Genomic DNA, 20767 nt, shown 5'->3' on the forward strand with positions numbered 1-20767 from the left:
TGCTGTTGAACAAGCTGTATAAAGTTTATATTTAAATGCATGTCATCATCTGGGCAATAGATATTCTTCATCTATTTGGTCTTTCCTATGTGGATTAGCAGACCAAACTCTTCTGAGTGGCTATAAATCTCTTCCAAAAAGTTTTGCACTTTTCTGGGGCTTAAAGATACAACTGGTGCAATGCCATTCCTAAATGGGATCATCTGGAAAACCTTAACTCCCACACTAATTCCTCTTGAACTCCGTCTTAGATCATCTATATTACAGAGATGAACAAACACCATTAGTCAGTATACATCTCCCAGTTTTATGCCTTGCCTGATATTTATGATCAGAGGGTTTTAACAGGTTATTTCTGTTATATTTTGATGTATGACTGGGATCAAGACATTTTGTGGGATAAGAACCTTCAAGGTGGCATTTTGCTCTATCAAAGCAATTTTTTAAATAATCAACAAACAATAGACACAGTATCTTAGTTTCTCTACAACTTTAGTCAATTGTGAAATGGTAAATACAGGTGGTACAATGGATAGATCCCCAAACCTGGAGTCAGGAAGACTCATCTTCTTGGGTTGAAATCTGGCCTCAGATACTTACCAGTTATATGACCCTGGGCAAGTCACTTAATCCTCTTTGCCTCAGTTCCTCATCTATAAAATGAGCTAGAGAAGGAAATGCCAAACCATTCTAGTATCTTTGTCAAGAAAATCTCAAATGAGGTTATGAAGAGTTGGATGCAATTGAAAAAATGTGTCAACAACAAACATAGGGTACATACTCCACTGTTGAATTACTTCTCAAAGTTTGCTTTTTCCCTAGTAATACACTCAACAAGATGCCCTTAATGTATATAGATGATTCGCATGAAGATTTTTTATAAGTGGATGAGTCACTATATTTTTGGTACTTTTGTGGTTACATTTTTTGATAGATAGATCATCTATGATTTTTTTCTCCAGTCTTTAGTAACTTACACTCCTTCAGATAGCTTGAATATCTCTGACTTCCAAAGCAGTTGCTAAGCTTTTGTTATACGTATTTCTTATACGTGTGCCTCACTATTATTTTGGTCTAAGTTTAAGCTAATCCTCTCATGAATGCTCTGTCCATTGGAATATAATTTTTGGTTGCTTATATTTTGTAAGATATTTGGAGATTTTAAAAATATTTATTTATTCAAAAACCTGGGACAATTCAATTTTTTTTGTCCTGTGCAGTTTTCATATATGAGTTCTTGAAATATAGCTCTGAAAAAAACAAGCTTTTAAAAAGCTCATGGTGTTTCAAATGGAGCTATTCAACTAACTTTTAAACCCAAGTCATTCTGGCCTACATTGAATGGCCAATAACAATACCCAGCCCAAGCCCCAGTGCCTCATTGTTTAGATTTTGATGGCTTAGAATGAGAATAAATAGCAATTGTTTACTGTTCTGGCCAGAAGCTTAGAGGGTCTTCCCCTCCCAGATATTTTTTATGATGGTAAATTAGATCATCTTTTGTCTCTTAATGCTTTTTAGCCTTTACTCATTGAATGGATTCAGTTGAACTGAGACCTGGAAAAGACCTTAATTCAGAAAGGCCATGGTCACCCACTTCTTCCAGAGATATCCCCAGTCATCCTGACTTTTGTCTTGCCACTAGACTTCGATGACTCTAGAGGAGAGAGAGTGAGGGTGGAGACTTTGTGCAGTTCTGCCTCATTTAAGTCCAATTCACCACAAGTCAAGACATCATCTTTGTGATGTCGTTGATCCTTGTTGAGAACTAAGGGTGAACAAAAACATCTCTTTATGAATCTAGAGTCCAAGTGTGGTTGTTCCACTGCCCTTAATAGTGAAAACAGTTTATTACAATATTTTTTACAGATATTTCCCATTTTTTTCTCTATTTTTTTTGTCTTTGCATTTTCAGCTCTAAATGTCCTTCAAAATGACTTTATTTTGGTTGATCTCTTTGCAAACTTTCTTTCAACTAGTTTTACCTTACACTACTTCTCTCTGCTTTATGAGACTAGATTCTTCATAATCATCCATCATCCTTCTTCGTAAAATTTCACAACAAAATTTATCTCCTAAATGAGTGTTGCCTTTGGCAACCATCACTCATGGCAACCACTGACTTTTTAATTCCTATAACTTACATTTCATATCAGGGATCCAGGTTCAGTCAACAAGTTCATGAATTGACATGCTTGTAACCTTAACAAAGCAAATACATCATTATAATTTAGAATAGACATATAAACACTTGTGAATTTGCTTATTTTTTTTAGCAGTTACTCCATCTTTAAACTTTAAACAAAATTGGCTCTGGGCAAATTGTCAAAGTGAAGATGCTTTAGTACCTTTTCTTTCTGTCATTTCCCTTGCAATTGACACTACCTCCACACACTAAATTATTCTGTTTTGCTCTCCTGACTGATCAAGGCCCCTGTGGAATGCCTCATACTGCACAGCCAGTTCTTCTCCCTTTAATGCCAATTAAACTTTACCTACTCTATCTCATATTTCATGTCCAAAGTAATAAGTTACTTGAGAAACTCACCAGTAGGTAGATAGAGGCACTGACCTCAGAATCAAGAAGACTTGGAGTCAAGAGCCCCTCTGACATATACTGACAATGTTTCCCTAGGTACTTAATCTTGAAATGATACAGTCAGCTCTCTGAAACTATGATTCTAAAGAAAGTCGCTGGAGGGTGGCCGTGGGTTGTTCTCTCCTAATGAAGATCAAAGGTCCTTATAACCTTTTCCCCTGATAGTCCACATATGAATCCTAACTCAGATCCTAGAGGGGAGATAAAAAAACAAAAAAAGGCAAGAAAGTCTTTATTTTTAGAGCTGCCTATAAACATTTGCATGCATGTATAGATTCAATGGCAAGGAATATTGCTTCATTTACATTCTGAAGACAGCAGATGACATGTCTAGTTATAAAAATTTAAGAAAAAACATGTCCTTATGAATATAATAAAGATCAAAGAAACCATAAACCAAACACTAAGAAGTGAATTGAAGTCACAATTTAAGAGGCCTTAGAAACGACACAGTACAGTTTTCCAATCCTGCAGCATCTCTCTTGTTTTTCAGTTTTTAAATCACTGACAATGGCCCGCAATCATATCTATCAGTTTTTTTTCAGTACCCGAGGATCTAGTTCATCTGACCCAGGTGATTTGTACTCAGTGGGAGATGCGAGGTACCCTCTTATTGTTTCTTCACTTATCTTGGGAACCAATAACTATTTGTCCATTTTTGTCCTGTCCTTTCAAGTCTAACGGTAATTCTCCTTGATAGAGAAAACAGAAACAAAATGAGAATTGAGCATTTGTACCTTGACTCTTCTGTCAGTTATTATTATCCCATATACCCTGAGGGTCACCTCAAGCCCTTTTCTAAAGCTTCCCCTTTCACCAATATGGCTTAGAACAAACAAACAAACAAACAAACTAAAGCTTTATAGTGTCATTACCTTCCATGGCCAATCTCAGCTCATTCTGATCTGAGCTTTAGCACTTGGACACAATTTTGAGAGGATTGTTCTATACATATATTGATCCTGAGATAGCTCCTCTTGTTTCCATTTCTTTTTTTTTAAAGGTAAAGTGGTTGGTGAATTCCTTATGCATCTTTATCCTTGTATTTTAATCTTTTCAGGCAGCTTCTAGTTTTCCTCCTCATTGGAATTGGTTTTGTTTTGCTTATGTTTTCAGAATTTCATTTTTGGAAGTTTCCCATTCCTTTTCACCTGACTTCCCTTGTAGAATTTAATCCACTAGGGCTTACCTATCCTTGTTCTGAATCTCTTGAAGACTGCTCTCATTGTCTAAGTTGCCTGTCAGATATTGCCTAGCCTTTCTCTTCTCTGTCACAGTCTCAAAGAGGGAGTCACTTAACCACAAGCATCTCATTGCTTTCACCCTGGTGAAAAGATCTTCCCTATTAGTGAGAACTGGATGCAGGACAGAATTTCTCCCTTACTGGTTCCTCTTGAAAGAGGTATTGTCACTAAATAAAGTTAGGAAAATGCTAGCCTCTCTGATGGAGGTGAGTAGGGGGAGGGAGAAAAAGAGAGAGAGAGAGAGAGAGAGGGAGAGAGGGAGAACACAGAAAGAGTCAGAGAGAAGGGGGTAGGGCAATGGAAGAAGAGAAGGAATGAGGCAGGGAGAAGAAAAAGAAGAGAGAAGGGACAGAGAAAGGAGAGTAACTCTAGCAAGTGTTGAAGAATTAGTTGAATAATAAGTTCAATAAGAATAGTTGAAGAATTCCTGTATCATGCCTCTGTAATAGGCTTATAATCTATTTCCAAGATGTCTATAATACACTCTGATGACAAAATCACCTTTGTTTCTCCCTTCATTGATCATCACCTGAATGCTCTCCATTATTTCTCTTCTCTGGTTCCTGGATTTCCTCCCTGAGTATACCTTTTAAATATGTAATGCTACCCCACTCAGCAATTTGACCTCTCCTATTTCTTTTGAATATTTCAGTCATGGGAGTTATCCATGCAAGTTCCAGTGATATTTATGAGATCAGTTTCGACCTCCTTGGACTTCTGGTTCCTCTTACTTAGTGCCTAAACTCTGGTCCTTTGTGTATAGAATTTGAGGCTCTGGGTTTTTACCACTACATCTTTCCCAAGTTTTGTCTTCTATGAACTTCTGAGTATCACAGTTGAAAGTATTCTTCCTTCAGTGGAACTACCCTTTATGGTATCTAGCTTGGTAGACAATACACTGGCACTTTTCTGCTTCCCCCATTATTTTTTATTTAAACCCTTTTCATTAGATTTTTAAGACATGAAGCAAATACATAGTGGCTGGCATTTGTTAGTTGTGCTTTATCCTTGGTTAGGAGTCTGTCATCCCTATATTTTAGTCAATGGCCCATAAATCTAAATCCTATTTTTGTGAACTCCCTTTTTTTAGTTGGCTCTTTAAATGGCAAGCGAATTTTTTTCTATCCTGTTTCCCTTGCCTTTAAAAGGCAGCAATGAGGAAAATTCCACCTGTTCGCTTATATTTCTGTGTTCTTATGTTTCTTATAACACCTTGAGATTTCATAATATTTGTCAATACATTTTAGGTTTCTTCTGGCAATGTCACTTGGGTCCATATAATCATCAGAAGTAGAAAGTACTAATCATGCTTTGATAATTCTTGGAATTTCTGTTATATCTTAACCATTATCAGTTCTATAATTTATATTATCATCAGGTCTATAATTAAATGTCTCAGTAGTTCTGAGCTTTTTCCTTTGGCTCTTACCAGATGATATCACACCTAATAATTCTACTGTATCATTCTTTGAAAGACAGACATTTGATTTCCCCTCAGAGTAACCATCTCTCTCCTTTTCAGGAAAAGCCTCAAATTCTTCTTTTTTAACCTTTAAATGTACAGTTTTCCTCTTCTACCACTACTTCTATGTAAAATTCCTATACTTTCCAGTTTCCTAGTAAGGATCTTGCTCCCTGTCTTCTACTTCAGATTCTATTTTTTCCCCCACTGATGATTCTAATACCTCCATATTTTCAAGAAAACTTTTCATAGTCCTTGAGGATATGGAATGTGGAGAGAGACATTCTTCAAGTCTTTTCTTTGAGTTAAATCAGTCTATACTTGAAACACAGATAGTAGTTGCTTGACTGTGGCAGTAATACACAACACATTCTCAATAAAGGTCATTAAAAGTTTTCCATGTTCTCCATACTAATTGAGATTTTTAACATTTTAACTACTATTTATGAGTGTTTACACTTCTCCCATAAGCACCCTTTCTTTAGGACCTGTAAATAGACTGTTAATGCCTCTTACACACTTGGCAACCATATTCAAATTCCTTTCCTTAGACTTAATAACAATTCCACCCTCCATGACACTAGCCATTTAATTGCTTCATCAATATGCCCCACAAGATGAATTCAATGGGACAAATATATGTTACCTAGCAATGTGGCCCACTGACCTTTTCTTATTTAATTTTTCCTTCCATCTAACCCTTTCATAAATTCTTGGATCCTTCTCTTCAGGACCTTTCTCCTCAATCCTCTTGATTTTACTCCTTCTCCTTCATAAAAGACAGAAGAACTCAGAAACCATTTTCCTATCCTTATTCAGTGCAAGTACTTTTCTTTTCTCCTTTACCTTACACCATAGCCTTCTTCCAAGGAAATTGGAAGTGTTATCAATGACTGATATATATTAACTCATGATGGGCAAGGTATTTAACCTTTCATTTTCACAAGCAACTAAGACTGGGAATTCTCTACACTCCATACTTTCCCTTGAAAAATCTCATCAGTCTAATAATTTCAATTACTACCTTATGCCAATAATGCCCAAATCTACTCCTCCAACCTTGATTATTCCTCCTAAGCACTACATCCACATCTTCAACTACCTAAAGGTCTTCTCTACCTGAGTGTCTCACTGGCACTTAGCACTCAATGTGTCCCAAACTAAGCTTGTATTCCTCTTCTCCTAAACATGCTTCTTCTCATTTCCCTATTTCTCTCTGCAGTGTTACATTTCACTCAGTAACCCATGGTTAAAATATTAGAATTATCTTTTACTCTTCTATCTTTCTCATTTATTTATTCATTGCTTTATTTATTAATTCCATAAGCATTTATTAAGTGCCTATTATGTACCAAAGCCCTGTGTTAGAGGAAAAAATGAAACATTTCTTCATACCAAGCTAGTTACCATAATGGCCTCTACTACAGCTGTCACATGGAGCTCCACTTGCTTTCCATTGCCATCTCCTAATAGGGATCCTCATTTGCCTCCATTTGGACTATTGCTAAACTCTCATTTGACTCTATGATGTAAAACTATCTATCATGCTTTATCTATCCTCCTTTTCATAGTCATACTCCTAGAAAGAAATATCTACTTTACATTTGTTGCCTCCACTCCGTCACTTTCTAACTACTACTCAAACTCTGACAATCTGGCATCCAACCCAAGCATTTGACAGAAATTGTCTTCTCCCAGATTACCAACAATTTCTTAATTGTTAAATCCAATAGCCTTTTCTCAGTCTGCATTCTTTTTTTAACCTTCTTTGTAGCTTTTGGCACTGTCAGAAACCCCTTCTTTCTGGATTCTGTTTCCTTCCCACATCCTTCCTATGATCATATTCTCTTCCTGCCTGTCTGATTGCTCCTCATTCTGTTTTTCAGGATGACCATACATGCTTCACCTCCTAAACATAAAAACATCCCAAGGCTCTGTTCTGATCCCTTTCTTTCCTCTTTCAATATGCTCTCCCAATGATCTCTGAAGTTTCCATGGGTTCGGTTACAATATCTATAAAGATCTCAACCAAATTTATACTGGCTATCTCCAACTGGATATTCTGTAGGGATTTCAAATCAACATGTCTAAAATGGAACTCACTGTAAAAATAGCTAGCATTTATATAGTGCTATAATATTTGCAAAGTAAGTATATTTACATATTAGCTCATGCAATCCTCTTAATAATCCTTAAGGACGGTGCTATTATTATCCTTATTTTGCAAGAGGAAATAAAAAGATTAAGGGACTTGCCAGGGTCACACAGTAAGGATCTGAGGCAGAATTTGAACTCGGGTCTTGGCTTCAAATCCAGTGCTCTACGAATGCCATTTAGCACCTTACTTTCTCTTTAAAATTCATCATCCTTCCTTACTTCCTCCTTTTGTTTGCTCAGGTTTACAACCCTGGACTTTGCTCAACTCCTCATTCATGCTCACTCCTGATATCCCATCAGTTGACAAGTCTTGTCAATTTTCTCTCCAGAGAATCTCTGGTACTTATCCTTTTTTTTCTAATATGGTAACGTAATTTGGATATTCATCACTTCTCATCTAGATTATTGAAATAATCACTTAATTTATCTCTCTGCTTGCCATATCTTCCTTCTCCAAATCATCATATATATGGTTGATAAATTGGTATACCCAAAAGCACAAATCTGATCATGTCATCCCTTGATAAAAAGGCTTCAATGAATTGCAATTGCCTTAGGATAAAATATGCATTCTTCTGTTTAATGCCCTTTACATGTTGGCTTTAACTTATCTTTCCATACTGTTTTCGTGTAATTCAGTCACATATACTCTAAATTCCAATCAAATGGGCCTTCTTGTTTCCCAAACATAGCATTCCATTTCTTACTTCTGCATCTTAAGCAGACCTCCCTCAATGTCTGGAATACATTTCCTCCTTGTTTCTAACTCTTGGAACTCATAGCTCCCATCAGGCTTACCTCAAGTATACTTCTCACATAAATCCTTTCCTGATCAATCTCTACCCTGTTTATAGCCCAACCCTATATTTTCCTGCCTCCATGCCCTTCCTCCCAATATATTTTTTTGAGATTTTGAATAGACATTCCAAGTCCCTGAACTTAAGAGATTTGGAAATAACAGTGAGTTCAAAAACACTAGACCTGCCTTCAGCCTAGCCCCAACAATCATTGAGGAGAAAAATCATTGTGGGGAGGAGGCTCACCTTCCTCCTCACCACCAGCAACAACTGCTAATCAACTGTCATCAGGAGGAAGATAAGCCAAGATCACAGGGATGGCAGCCCTCCCCCTTTCCCCAGACCACCAGTCCTAATCCTGGGCTACTCCACATAGCCATCCTATGAAGAAGATACTCTTGCGGAGAAGGGGTTAACCATCCCTATTAACTGCCAATCAATGGGCAAGCAGACCAACCTCACTAGTGTAGGAAGGCATCCTGAAGGAAAGACAGGAGGTGACATGTGCCAGGCAGGTCAAATGATCATCATTATTACTACCTTGACTGCCATCTCTCCTCGAACCTCAGTGGAGACAGCTCAGGATCCTGAACCTAGGATCCTTGGAAATAACAATGCTTCTAGTCTAGAGTCAACAGTCATCATCATAGAAAGCAAACCCTGTGGATATGTAGGTTGGCAACTGTTTCTGCTGTTAACCACAGCTACAGAAAGCCCAGAAAAGAAAGTTCTTGTCACCAAAGTCCTTGGCATTGTCAAATGGTTTAACATCAAAAACTGATATAATTTTATGAGTGGAAATGATATGAAACAGTGGGCAGAGTTCTGGAACTGGCGTCAGGAAGACATTTTCATGAGCTCATATTTGGCCTCAGACACATACTCGCTGTGTGACCCTAGGCAAGTGACTTCACCCTGTTTGCCTCAGTTTCCTCATCAATAAAATGAGCTGGAGAAAGAAATGGCAAACCACTCCAGTATTTCTGCCAAGAAAACCCCAAAGGGTCATGAAGTCAGACATGACTGACAATAACTGAACAAAAACATTTGTAAAGTAGAAACTTTAAAATGCTATATAAATGTTAACTATTTTTACTTATCATGTAATGTTGTATGTTATAGCCACTGACACTTTTATCCCCTTTATGTACTATAAGCTTCTACCAGACAAGCATCATAGGATTATCTTCTTATTCAAACTTGATATCTAGTACCTAGTACAAGTTTCTGAAGATAGTTGGCACTTGACCTACTTATGTTTGTTAAATAAAGGAAGGAATGATGTAACTCAAAAGAGTGAGTGTGTAGTAGCAGAGACTCTCTATATGTCTTGGGTTATCCCAGATAGATTGCTACATTCTCCCCTTGTGTTCTATACCAATATTAGTACTCTCTTTTGCAGCTTCCTTTTGAGATTTATTCTAACTTTGTGTGTGTGTATGTGTATGTGCGTATATGTTTGTGTGTTTATGTTTATGTAATCACTGACTCTACAAAAAGAGAACTTGGCTTCAAATCTCTCCTCTAGGTCTCTGTGACCTTAGTTAAGTCACTGATCCTCCCTGGTCTGTGGATTCCTTATCTTTAAAATGACAAAGCTGACCTTGATGTGATACTAGGGTCCCTTCTAGTTCTAGACCTATGATCTTAGGATCCCTCTTTTAAACAAGTTATAGCACCCCCATATACTTTAATAAACAGTTGCCTGAGTAAACTGTGGACAAAATTACATCACCTGGTGCCAAGCCCTTGGTTGTGGAACTTTGCACACTTAGCTAGGATTTTCCTTGGATAAGTCATGTCATTTCAGATGTCACTGAAATCATAATGAAAGTCTTTCCAATTTGATAGACTCTTCCAGAGTTTCAACATATCAAGTATTTACACAGCACTTTAAACTTTGCCAAGCTCTTTATATTATCTCGTGTTATCCTCACAACAACCCAGAGAGATAGTTATTATCATTATTATTTCCATTATATAGATGAGGAAACTGAGGCAGATAGAGTTAAGTGACTTACCCATGGCCACATAGCTAGTGTTTGAGGCAGGATTTGAACTCAGGTCCAGTTCTGTCCACTATGCCAGCTAGATGCCTGTGTGCCTAAAAAAATAGTCTTCAAAAATATAGAGTCATTTATATAGTTCCATGAATCATGGAATGGGACATTAATGGAGGTTCATATGTTATGAATGTTCAAAATGCAAATATCCACTATAGTTAGAAAACATCCTAGTCTTTTCATATTAACTGCAACTCAGAATACTATTTATTTCTATTGTAAGAACTGCACTTACAGAATTAAAGTAATTCAACTTTATCATGCCATTCCCACCCACATCTTATCTGTCCTGAACCTCTCCTTCACCTATGGCCAAATTAGAAGCAAATTTCACTCTCCCAGGATCTTCAGAGTGATTCTCAAAACCTCATAGCAATGAAAGGAAATAAAGTATATTGTTAATAATATATGACATATAGTCAGATCAATTTTTTTTCTCCTCTCAGAAGTTTCAAATCCTCCCTAAATTCATAATTGAACCAAATCTAGGTGTTTGGAGTTTGCTTTAAAATGCTCTTCATGAACATAAATCTAAAATTGACTAAAAACCTAGATTTCAAGAAAGATATAGCTTTTCATTTGGAATGAATGCTGATGTGCTGGACCATTCTGGTAGAGAACTTATCTACTCTTTGCTCATAAAAGCCAAAGAGTGACTCCAGAAGTATTTCTCTTCTTTGTTCAAAAAGGACAATTCTAATTTTACCTCCAAGTACAAAATTAATTTGGGAAAGGTTCAATGCAGAGAAATAATGTTGATGACCCTAGTTAATTATGTAATTAGATAATTATTACAATGGTTTATATGTTAACTGGCAGAGATTGGAGGTGGAGGCCAGATCATTCTAGCTCTTGGCATTAATGTCTTTTTTAACATAGTGTTTTCCTCACAAAATCTCTAGGCAATAGGAGGCACAAATCACTTAACCCCATTTAATAGATGAGGGAAATTAGGCATAGAGATGTGAAGGTCAGTCTTCTAATGAGAGGTTGGATTTAATTAAATCCACATACCTTTACATTAAATCAAATAAGGTCTCTTTCCAATACATCAGAAAAAGCAAATAAAAGGTGTGGATGTGAGAAAGCACAAAATGATAGGTTGATCTAGCTATGCACCAAGAAACCTAGATCTACCCAGGCATCTTTCCATCTGCTATGCCATTGACTACCTTTTCTTTATGCAGAAAATACCTCCAAAATGGACCTCCACAGGCCGTAACTCTCTCCTCTGGGGAAGTTGATACACCCATTTTTAAAATTTTGCCCTATCATGTCTGATCTATCCTGTCCAAAACAGTTAATGCAAATTCAACCTAAGTCACTATATCTAGCCAGCCCCTGACCATGCTTTAGATTTGATCCACTCATTGACCAGAAAATCTGTACCTACTGAGGAATTTTGCATTCTGCCTTGCCATGTAATTCCCCTTGATCCTAGCTTTCTACCTTTTTTTTCTGGGAATGGTAATTAATTATTGGATCAATTGGATCAATTCACTATCCCTATTATTCCCCAGATCAAAACGCCCTTCCTTAGTTACTAATGTGACTTTTTTAGTCTCCAAATATGTTGTCCTATTAGAATGTACACTCCTTAATACCTAGCTCATACTGGATGGTTAATTTTTTTCCATTCATTCATCATAGTATTTAAAGCTGAATAGAGTCTTAGCTATAATTTAGATCAGTCCTCTTTTTTAAAGGTCTGTTTGACAGAAAGAAAATGTTCCAGAGTGACTGGAGCCTAGAGTACAAAAAGAGAATTTTTGCAAATAAGGCTTAAAATTTAGTTGGGTAGTTGGCTGTCAAGGACCTGTATAGTAGGTGAAAGTGTTTGTTCTTAATTCAATAAACAATGGGAAGCTACTGAAGATTCTTTTTTTATAGCAATGAAGTAATTTACAAAAATGTGTAAAGACTAGGAAGATTAACTTCACAGAAATGTGTATGATATTGGAATCAGAAAACTCTTAAGATAATACAGGTAAGAGGTAGTGAGGACTTTAACTAGAATAATATCAGTAAGGAGGAAACATATGGGAGAAATAGGACAGGGAGAGAAATGAGAGACAACTGATTATGTATCTGGGACAAGTGAGAAGAAAGAGTCAAAGATAAATGTGGAGACTAGAAGAGTGATGACATCGCTGACAGACAGGGAAGTCAGGAACAGGAAAAGATTTCAGGGAAAAGATGATGAATTATATTTTAAATAGGTTGAGGTGGGGGATAGGTTAACAAACATTTTGAGGATGGGTGAACCAAGATTAAGCAATTGTTTGCCTTAAAAAAATCTGGGGGTTTTGGTGCACTACAAACTCAATGTTAGTCATCACTGTGATATGACAGTTAAAAAGATAATGTGCTTTTTGCCTTGAGAAATAGCTTCTAGGAGTACAGTGGTGGTAGTCCTTGCGCACCCTGCCCTAGTGGGGCACCAGCTGGAATATTGTTTGCAGTTCAGGGTACTACTGTTTAAAGAGGGCATTTATTGGCTGGAGATGATCCAGAGGAAGGTGATCAGGATGGTGAAGGGACTTTAATGTATGTCATATAAGGACTAGTTGAGCGATTGGGTATATTTAGCTTATAGAAGAAGAGATTTGGGGGAGGACATGATAGCCAACTTCAATTAATAGAAGAGCTGACCACTGCTAATGCCTTCTGCCTAGGTGACCTTGGACAAAGCATTTCACCTCCATGGGCCTCAGTTTCCTCATCTACAAAATGAAGGTGTTGAATGTAGCCCTTAAGGTCTCTTTGACATTTAGCTCTCTGATGCTATAAACTTTTAAAGACTTGTTTCGACTTCCTTCTTCTACTGGGATCAGTAAGCTCCCTGAAGAAAGGGTGATGGGGGCAGCGCTTCCTATGTACAGGGCAGAGAGAGAGTGGGGGCAGGGGGTTGACTAATTGGCCACTTGGCCCAAAAATTGTAGAGGCTTTTCTTATGTAAGATAGTGACCTCTGAAGACATTTCCAGTTCAAAGTTTTTGTGATTCTGCTATTTCTGTGAATGGGCACAATGAAGAAGGGGATGGAGACTAGATAAATGATAGATCATGATTCTCACAAAGATGAGAAGAGCTAGTGGATATGTGATAATATTTGTTCTTTGAATATTAATAATATAATAATGAGTATGATACATTCTATAACCTATCATATAAGGATAATAAAATCCTTCAAATATTTGAAGGAATTCAATGTGAAATGGAACTAGACCTAATTTTGCTTAGCCCCAGCTATGTCATATAAGGACTAGTTCACTAGGAACTAGGAACAATGGGTAAAAATGTTGTAGGGAAAGATTTGAAACTGGTATCAGGAGGAGCTTCCTAATAATTAGAATTGTCCAAAAAAAGTTAATGGGCAGTCTTAGGAGGTATTTAATTAATAAGTATCATTGAAAGTAGTTGAACAGAGTGTAGAATTGCATTAGATGGTTTAATGGATAGGGTGCTGGACATGAAGTCAGGAAGGCTTGAGTTCATATCCTGCTGTATGATCCTGGACAAGTCATTCAATCTCCCTCTGCCTCTGTTTCCTCATCTGTAAAATGGGGACAATAATAGAACCTACTTCCCTGAGTTGTTGTAAGTATACCCTGAGATAATATTTGGAAAGTGCTTTGCAAACCTTGAAATGCTATATATAAATGGTAGCTATTCATAATAATGATAATATTATTAATAACCTTTTTGTATCATGGACTGATTTATCAGTCTGCTGCAGGTAAATTATGGGGAACCATTCTCAGAATTGTTTTTAATGAATAAAATAAAATACTCAGGATTGCAGAAGAAAGCAATTATATTGAAATACAGTTATCAAGTGTTTCACAAACAAGTTTACAGACACTGAATTAAGAGCCGGTGGGTTAAATAATTGCTCAACAGGGATGCTTGAGACGTTTTTGAGTGAAAAAGGACAATAATGATCATCTGGACTGATTCTTTCATTTTATAGGTGAGTCAATTGAGCCCAAGCGAGGTTAAGTCACATAGTGATAAAGGCAAGATGTTGGAGAGGGTGTTCATGTGATGAACAGTAAATGACTTACTAATGTTTCTTACAATTCCAAATTTTATCATTTTATGAGAGGCAGATTTTTCTGCCTATTTACAAGCATCAACAAGGGGTCAAGCATCCTGACTTTACAGATTCTGGATGCCTATCCAGCTTTTGTACTTCTACGTGCTCCAAAGAAAAATAGAGGACTTGTGTCTATGCTCCATTTTTCTCTGCCATAATGAATGGACCCTTTGCTGTGAAATTGAGAAACCCATTTTCTTGGCCAGTGATTTCACTGCCAATTCCCATAGCAGATGAATAGTGTTGAATAACGCTTACATTTCACACCACCATTAATTACTTCCGTAATTAGATTTGCCAAAAAACAAGTCTTTCCCCTACATGATGAGCATATACTTTTCTTTGAACTGAAAGTAGAGAACATTTTGCTTATCACAATCATCACTTGCAGCAGATTGAGGCAAGAAAACAAGTTAACAAAGATCTTTTGAAAGAAAGAGACTGTTTATTTGTATGCAGTTGGACTATTGAGAGGGCAAGGTTACACAAGAGGAAAGCCAATGGGGGAGAGGGTTCTCCCCCTGTACATATAAGGAGAATTTGAGCATAATGAGAGAATCCAGGAGAAACAACTGACCTCCCATTCCTTTCACTTTACTCTCTCCAGGAATCTGTCCTGCAATATTCACTGAAATAATGTGTGAGTTTCTAGTGGTGTGGTTTTAGATGGGTATAGGCCAAAGACTAGGTGCCAATACCTATTAAAAAGCACATTAAGTGAAATTATTCTGGAGATATAAAATGTACCATACAAGTATCAAGCTAGAGGCAGTACTGCGTAGTGAAAGAGCATTATTTTAGTCATCTCCCCCTCTCCTTATATTTTATACAATTCTTTAATACTTTAAAAATAATGTCACCCTCAAAACAGATTTCCTCACAGAGAATAGTATGCATTCCGGTCCTCTTCCTTAAACTTCTTCTGAGGTGCAAATGTCAATTTCATCCTAAATAACATTATAATATTAGGGCATAAACATGGTGGCTGCACTATCATTGAAGATAAGAAAATAAATCATTGTACAAATTCTCAAAAACGGAACCATTTTCTATCAGTTATCTTTTAATCTCTGTCTATGAGTGATCTTGGATTAATGTAGCTCAACTGGATCTCGCACCAGCCTTTTATAGACTTACTTCCACCTCTGTTGCTTTTTATTATTTCGTCATCTGGTACTACTCATGTTCCTCTGCTCATCTTATATCATGTTTTGTAAACGAGTTTATACTTAAGCTAGTTTTTCCCATGACTTCCATATCTCTCTGTTTAGCAAGAAGGATATCAAGTGTTTGTAGGCTAAGGGAGTCTCTGGGCTCTTTTGGCCGCTTTATTATATCAAGTGCTTTCCATCTGTTAGTGTAGACTAAATGAAGTCATGTGCACTGAGACATTTGTAAATTATAAAATGCTATGTAAATGCAGAATATAATAATTATTATTATTCACACTTTCAGGCCTTAGGAAATGTGAGATATTTCAAGTGCAAAACTAACCAAAAATAGAAAACTATTTCCTAAAGAATGCATTAAAACGTATTTTAAAAATTCAGAGAGGCTAATACTTTTTCCATACTTCCAAAGATCTGTGATTACATTTGTGTGCTCAGTCTTCCCAGTGATGCATGTCAAAACCCTAATAATTCTTTAGTCAATGGTTCCATGAACTACTCTACCCTCTTTAAACTTACATCATCATTTTGTGACAAATTTTCTTGCGATGAGCTTCTTCTCAGTTAACTAAGATGGTTTTCAGATGATAGATAGAGAATTCTTTCCATGGATTATACTCAATACCTTTCCAGCTTAGTAGAATCTACTAGGATATTCCTCTGCCAGAATGATCTTTGAGACCTCATGTCATGGAAGGAACTAGAGAAGGATTTCAGTGAGTGATGGAGGGAGATGTCTAAAAAAATAGTGCACGTGTTTGAGTTGCAAGTCATATTTTTCCCCTGGTATTCAAATGTAGTTTTACTCACCCATCTAGCTCCTAAAGTAGCTTGTAAAATTCTCCAAAGTGATTTCAGGAGGGTGTAAATGGGAGGATGTGCACCCTTGATAAATTTATCATTGCCAGTAGCTGGTATAAATTGCTGCTTTTGCAAGAAAATAAAGGAAAGGCATTGCATAAACCTTCTCTAATTCTGTCATGAAACAATAAAATGTTTATATCCATATTGGAGGGAAAAGATGTCACACAAATGACACTGAAAGATGATTCTAAATTCATCCTGCAGATTTACATACATATATATCTGGAATAGCTCTGTTGCAGTCTAATATAGAAAAAGAAAAGAAGTTTCAGCATTACTGCATGCCCCAGCAATAACTTAAATGGAGTGGGAATACAGAGAAGAACCTTAGCTACATTTTTAAAAAGAAGAAAACCATTGCATACTTTAAGGTGGAAGAGCAAACACGCTGATCCACCAGAACCAGCTATTGCACATCAGGTCTTTCCTTAACATTGTAGAGGATACAGAGAAGAGTGTGAAATTTTGCCTTTAAAATGATCCCAATCTATTTGGGGAGACTGTATATGTACATATATACACATATATGATACATACATATATAATATATGTATATTTGAAGAAAAAATTAAAAATATAATTTAGCAAAAAAAAAAAAGACAAAATGAATGGTATAAATGAGTAGGATGACCAATAATGGCTCCACAGAGGAAGTGAAACTTGCTCTTGGTCCTTAAATATGTGTAATATTTTGAGATTGGGAGTCAGAGCAATTTTTCAGGGAGAGAGATGAGGAATAATATGTTTCTACTTTTGTCTCTGGATTTGAGTGATATTGAAAAAGAAAGGAGAGAATGACTTTGTTAATACCAACATTCTCCTCATCATTAACATCAGGAATTTAATAGGTACCTACTATGTATAAGGCAGGATGCTAACAGCTGGTCTAATTGTGGTCCAAAAGCATCGTTGAAATCCTTTGTTCATGTGTAAGAAATTGTACTCTCAACTTGATTCTCATTTGAAAAAAATAAAACAAAATTTATAGTTGAAAGCAGTTTTCAGTTGTGAATTCTTAACCAGTTGCAGAAATGATGGATCTATAAAATCTTTACATCTTAAAGAGTCTATAAATCATAACCAAACAGCATACCACCTGTAAAGGCAATTTTTTTAAGTGGTTTGGTTATTTTCATTTGTTAGATGGTGAAAATTCCTCGATATTTTAATTTTCTTTCAAAAGAAGAAAACATTCCCCTGCAGCATAAAATCTATTTGTTACCTAAGGATAGAAAATCTCATTTGGCCTTTGTTTCTTTTTCCATACAGTCTACCAGCATATTATTCAATCATGGTTTTCAGAAAAAGGCAAATATACCATTGCGGAAGTAACTCAATCTTTTCATTTTACAAATAAAAAGGTTGAAGACTCAGTGCTTAGCACAATGCATGACAAGCAGTAGGCACTTAATCAGTTTCTGTTGATTTTATTTGACTTGACTTCCAGAGGTTAAGTGACTTGCCCAAGATCACATAGCAAGTATTTGGCAGAACTAGAGTTAAAATCTTAGTCTTTCAAGTTGTTAGATGAGAAATGAACAATAGCAGGGTCTAGCAGGTTCTTTTAGCCCCAGCCTGGAGACATTCCTTCTCATATTTTATAACATTTTTTGGTGAACCATGACTATTTCATGGACTCTATTATTACAAAGACTTTGCATAGGACTACAAAATAATCATACATATGATAACTAAATAAGAAGTGCCAATACATAAACAGATGTTTAAGCTTATAGTAAAGCAAGTTTTGGTTTATAATGTTTGTAAGCCATTACAAATTGTACCAGTTTATAAAAAAATAATTTTGGATGGAAATATTAAATATTATTGATATTCAAAAAGGACATGGACAAAATTTACATTAGAGGTTTAGTCAAAGTGGATTGTGATTTGTATCATTGAAGAGAGCCCATAAAGATAAGATTACAAATTGATATCATGGGGCCATGGGAGTACTAGAGTGACTCAGAAACCCAGTGAACACACCTTAACCAAAACCAAAGACCACAAACTTATTGGTAGGTTGGACATTAATTTAAATATCATGTTTTCATGTTTTCAGAGAAAAATCAATGCAAGGGTAGACAAAGCAAGTAAATAAGAAATAGAACACATGATTCTGTCACTGTAGATGTCCAAAACAAAGAATGAAAATACATACATGAAAAGTATTGTAAATTATAAAGGACTACATATATTTTTCAATACTGTTATTACATATAAATAATATATTTAAACATAAAAGAAACAATAATAAAATAGTTAAATCAAGGTATGAGGGAATTTAAGAATAGTTACATTAAATTAAAAAGCATATAGAGAAAATATTTTCACTATAAAATCATGAAATATTTCATATTTTACAATGGGTCCATTATTAGAAGATAAGGGTATGTTCACTTACTTTTTTTCCAAGCAGCATGAGTGATTATCTATGTCAGTTATATTATCAAATAGCTGCATTGCATTTTCCATTGTGAAAAAAGTTGGTCTGGCTCTATATAGTGCAAAAAAATGAAAAAAAATTGCAGAAATTAATCATGTGCAGTTGCCCAGTCTGTGGCATTGATCCATCAATAATTGCATCTTTACAAATGCTACAAATGTATAATAAGTTGAGTAAGCCTGGGACTGAATAAGAGGAAAGATTAGATTTAGAAAACTGTGCTATGTTTACAATGACACCACTATCCGACTATTCACCACTACAAAAGCCAATCTCTTTAGCCAATCTCAGAATTCTGCTGATGATGTCATCCAGTTGTGAATAATGAAATACTAGGATCTCAGAAGAATTAAAACTATAAGTAGTGCAAAAGGTAATGGAAATGTATGTGGTGGGCATCAGCAAGCTTTCACATGCTACCAGTGATGACTAGTACATTAATAGCAACTAATAATAATATAGAGAATAGGTATGACTGAGAAAGGAAGAAGGCTGATCATAAAACAAGAACAAGATACAGCAAATTGACAGTCACATTGGTACTCTGGTTTCCCATCCTTCCATTACCACCTATAGATATTAAAAGACCAAGAGAAGGTATGCAAGAATACTCAGTTGATGTTCTATGGAATAATTATAAAGACATGAATAGGAATTATGCAGGACAAAAGGATAAGGGAAAACTACAATCTTCTTTAGTGGAAAGAGTACCTACACTAACAAAATCATGGATTCATCAGAGTATCAAAGAGCCAATAGTCACCAAATCCTCAGTGGTAATAGAAAAGTACTGAATTTCTTTCTCTATGCTTCAAGCTCACTGTTCGTCAGTAAGTTAACACTGATTAAGTGTTGTCTATTTGCCAGGCACCAGGCTAAGTGCTAGAGATATAAAAAAAGGCACAAGACAGTCCCTGGTCTCAAAGAGCTCATAGTCTAATGGGGAGAAAACATGCAAACCATTATGTGCAAACAAGTTTTATGCCAGATAAATTAGAAATAAAAGAAAGAAACTTGAATTAAAGGGGACCCAGAAATGTTTTCTGTAATGCTGCAATTTTAGCTGGAACAGTTAAAATATTCCCTAAAGAAGCCAGAGAAGTGAAGGAGCAGAGCCAAGATGGTGGAGTAAAGACAGGGACTCACCTGAGCTCTCCCTAAACTCCCTCCAAACAACTTTAAAATTTCACCACAAAATGAATTCTGGAGTGACAGAACCAACAAAAGGATGGGATGAAACAATTTTCCAGACCAAGAAAACTTAGAAGATCAGCATGAAAGGTCTGTCTCAGTAGAGTGAGAATGAGAACAAAACAAAGGCCACACCTCAGCAAGCCAGCAGCAAGTTTGGGGAGTGATTGAATTGGTACTGGTAGCTTCCAGAGCTCTCAGCCTACAGATGATAAGGGAGTCAGACATAAGAACATGGATGTGAGTTGTCTATGATGGGATGATATCTAAAAATATTAAATTAGGGATGAGTAAGAGGGATGCACTAGGAGAAGAGGAAAGGAAGGAGTAGAATGGTGTAAATTGTCGCATAGAAAAGTACTTCAAAAGAGCTTAAAATGGAGGGGATGATGGTAGGGGGGTAGACAAGGCTTGAAACTTACTCTCATCTGAATTGGCTCAAACAGGGAATTACATGCACACTTTGTTGGGTTTAGTAATCTCTCTTACACTACAGGTAAGTACGCGGGGAAGGGGATAAGAAAAGTGGGAGCAATAGAAGGGAGTACAGATTGGAGCAGGTAGTGGTCAGAAGTAAAACACTTTTGAGGAGGGACAGAATGAAAGAAGAGAGAGAGATAAATAAGGAAATAGGATGGAGGGAAATACATAATAATCATAACTATGAAATAATTTAG

The 20767-nt window shown here is 36.2% G+C and overlaps 1 long non-coding RNA gene across 1 annotated transcript in view; it reads right to left on the reverse strand.

Moving 5' to 3' along the window:
- The window catches only part of LOC140526876 (uncharacterized), a 46047-nt gene that overhangs the window by 23813 nt on the left and 1467 nt on the right, over positions 1–20767 (reverse strand). The window contains exon 2 of the long non-coding RNA XR_011974571.1: positions 18858–18950. This is a non-coding gene — a long non-coding RNA (uncharacterized lncRNA). The remainder of the gene's footprint in view (positions 1–18857; positions 18951–20767) is intronic.

Source organism: Notamacropus eugenii, chromosome 2 (genome assembly GCF_028372415.1).
Source record: "Notamacropus eugenii isolate mMacEug1 chromosome 2, mMacEug1.pri_v2, whole genome shotgun sequence".
Taxonomy (NCBI): domain Eukaryota; kingdom Metazoa; phylum Chordata; class Mammalia; order Diprotodontia; family Macropodidae; genus Notamacropus; species Notamacropus eugenii.